This window comes from Schistocerca nitens, chromosome 3 (genome assembly GCF_023898315.1).
Source record: "Schistocerca nitens isolate TAMUIC-IGC-003100 chromosome 3, iqSchNite1.1, whole genome shotgun sequence".
Lineage (NCBI taxonomy): Eukaryota > Metazoa > Arthropoda > Insecta > Orthoptera > Acrididae > Schistocerca > Schistocerca nitens.
In genome coordinates, this window is record NC_064616.1 from 766,491,629 (window position 1) to 766,495,072 (window position 3,444).

The following is a 3,444-nucleotide window of genomic DNA, read 5'->3' on the forward strand; positions in this document are numbered from 1 at the left end:
TTCAGTGAGCTATTTAAAAAATGGGGTATTCTGACAATTATATATGTATATATAATTTATCATTGAATTACATAATGCAGAAGAACCTGCTTCAATCAAAAGAAATAGATCACAAGACTCCTCTAATACATGTATGGGTAAATTACAATCTAGAATGTCCACTTTATAATTGATTAACCTCATTATTTATTTATGACAATTTTTTGCTGCATGAATTCTCTAATCAAGTAAAAACTATTTTTTAATCAATATTCTTTAAGGAATGCTTTAAATTTATAGAGTTCCTTTATGTTTTTGATTTCTTTGGGCATTTTATTGTATATCTTGACACCTTGGTAAAACATAGTGGTTTGGATGATGACTAACTGACAACCTCAGCTGCTGACAGGTGTTGTTGATATACCTCGATGTGGACAGCTGAAAATGTGTGCCCTGACCGGGACTCGAACCCGGGATCTCCTGCTTACTTGGCAGACGCTCTATCCATCTGAGCCACCGAGGACACAGAAGAATAGCGCGACTGCAGGGACTTATCCCTCGCACGCTTCCCGTGAGACTCACATTCCTAACTGTCCACAATTTTACATATGTATTGTACCTTACAGACATGTGCCCACCCACTCATTACTCGTGCACGCTTTGGCGATTCCCGTAAGAGTTTGGGCAACCTGTGCGCATTCGCACAGACGAAGGTCAATGGCTGGGTAGCCTTTAACTATATATACGAAGACAGTAACTTGTTCTCGAAAGAACAGTTACTGTTGATGACCGGGCAGCTTTCCCCTGGAATAAATGATGACTAACTGACAACCTCGGCTGCCGACAGGTGTTGTTGATATACCTCGATGTGGACAGCTGAAAATGTGTGCCCCGACCGGGACTCGAACCCGGGATCTCCTGCTTACATGGCAGACGCTCTATCCGCCTGAGCCACCGAGGACACAGAAGAATAGCGCGACTGCAGGGACTTATCCCTGCAGTCGCGCTAATCTTCTGTGTCCTCGGTGGCTCAGATGGATAGAGCGTCTGCCATGTAAGCAGGAGCCCTGCAGTCGCGCTACTCTTCTGTGTCCTCGGTGGCTCAGATGGATAGAGCATCTGCCATGTAAGCAGGAGATCCCGGGTTCGAGTCCCAGTCGGGGCACACATTTTCAGCTGTCCACATCGAGGTATATCAACAACACCTGTCGGCAGCCGAGGTTGTCAGTTAGTCATCATTTATTCCAGGGGAAAGCTGCCCGGTCATCAACAGTAACTGTTCTTTCGAGAACAAGTTACTGTCTTCGTATATATAGTGGTTTGGGTTTTAGTTTTATTCATTCTGTCTAGGTACAAGCAATTACTGTTTCTGGTTTGGTTACCATCTATGCAGCTGTTTGCTAGATATTGCTCAATATTTTTGTGAATAAAAACTGTAGTTTGCAAGATATATTCAGTTGGGATTGTCAGAATACCCCATTTTTTAAATAGCTCACTGAAATGTGCTCTTTTGTGACTCTTGCTCATTTTTCTGATAGCTCGTTTTTGCAATCTGAACCCATATTTCACATTTTGGGCACCCCAGAATGTTATGCAATAACTTATTATAGAATGTATGTGTGCAAAGTATGTCACTCTCTGGCATGAACTATTGCACACAGTGACTAATATTCGTAAGGCATAGCATGTTGTGCTAATTTTTTTCCCACCATATCCTAGATCTAGGAAAAAGGCTCGGGCAACTAGCCCTTGGGAAAAAAAGTTTTTATTGCACAGAAGAGAGCTATATGCGTCATGAGTGATGTGGAACCAAGGCACTTATGCAGGAATCTGTTTTGGAAACTACAGATATTTACAGTGATATCTCAGTATATATACTCTTGTATGTTTCATTAATAAAAACCACTCTCTCTTCAAAACCACTAGTTAATATCATGGTCACAATAAAAGGTCAAAAGAGGACTCTCATAGCAACCCGTAAAATTATACCCTTGTATAGAAAGGAGTAAATTATACAGGCATCAAAATTTACCATGCTCTAACCAGTGACATCAAAGGTCTTGCTCCAGAAACACCAAAGTTCAAGAGCAAACTGAAAGAATATATAATACAAAAGTCATTCTACTCAATTAATGAATGTTTAGTGCATAGGAGCAAGTTTCTATTATACAACTGAGTTAGGCATTCAATGTAAGCATAAATGTAAACTATTTGTTGCTGTAGTGTTATATTGTTGCTTAAATACTTTGATATTGTTAATTTAAATGTGTACACATAAGTATTAATTCTGATGTATGTAATATGTTTTTATGTCTTCTTGTGTTCCATGTTGTTACTATGAGTCTTGTCGTGAATTAACCATATAGTGTGGTGCTGTATTGCTAACATTGAAAAAATACTGACTTCTTCCATATCATTGCAACTCAATAGCTATCAGGATAAATGGCACTCTCAATACAATAAATAAATGTCCCACACCCACAAGAATCATCTCATTTTTGGGTCTATAGAACGAAATCTGAATGTAAATCTAAATAAATAAATGCCCTTTGAATGTTCACGGGCACGGGCTTTACTCAGATTACATTTTCTGATCTAAGCTAGACCTTTCATTGTGTAGAATATGTATCATAAAAGTTGGCATTATCAGAGACAATAGCCTACAACTTATAAAATATCTAACCTACAGAAATGTGAAATAGCTGTTTGTATATGTAATGAAAGATGCAGTGCAGAATAAATCAACATTGGTGTTCCAGAGAACTCTGTGTTTGGACCTATTTTGTTTCTGATAATGATTAATGACCTACTTTTGTTTCATAAATTTGACTACTGTATTATGTGCAGAAGACACAACTTTCCTTCAGAGTAAAAACGATCCCAAAGGTCTTCGAAATTGTGTTGAAGATACAATTGCCATCACATCTTGTTGCTCTAAAGCAAATGGATTTTTGGTTAGTGAAAACAAAACATAACAGATGATTTTTAGTTTAAAAAGCAAACTTCCTTGCTATGACACTAGTACTGTCAAATTCTTGGGCGTATGATTAATTATTGTACACAATATGTGTATATAATATACACTCCTGGAAATGGAAAAAAGAACACATTGACACCGGTGTGTCAGACCCACCATACTTGCTCCGGACACTGCGAGAGGGCTGTACAACCAATGATCACACGCACGGCACAGCGGACACACCAGGAACCGCGGTGTTGGCCGTCGAATGGCGCTAGCTGCGCAGCATTTGTGCACCGCCGCCGTCAGTGTCAGCCAGTTTGCCGTGGCATACGGAGCTCCATCGCAGTCTTTAACACTGGTAGCATGCCGCGACAGCGTGGACGTGAACCGTATGTGCAGTTGACGGACTTTGAGCGAGGGCGTATAGTGGGCATGCGGGAGGCCGGGTGGACGTACCGCCGAATTGCTCAACACGTGGGGCGTGAGGTCTCCACAGTACATCG

At 40.4% G+C, this 3,444-nt stretch overlaps 1 non-coding gene across 1 annotated transcript; it reads right to left on the minus strand.

The window, feature by feature from the left end:
- Positions 1 to 428: 428 nt before the first annotated feature.
- Trnat-agu (transfer RNA threonine (anticodon AGU)) lies at positions 429 to 503 on the minus strand. Its single transcript has one exon. It is a non-coding gene; the product is annotated as a tRNA-Thr (tRNA).
- Positions 504 to 3,444: the final 2,941 nt, after the last annotated feature.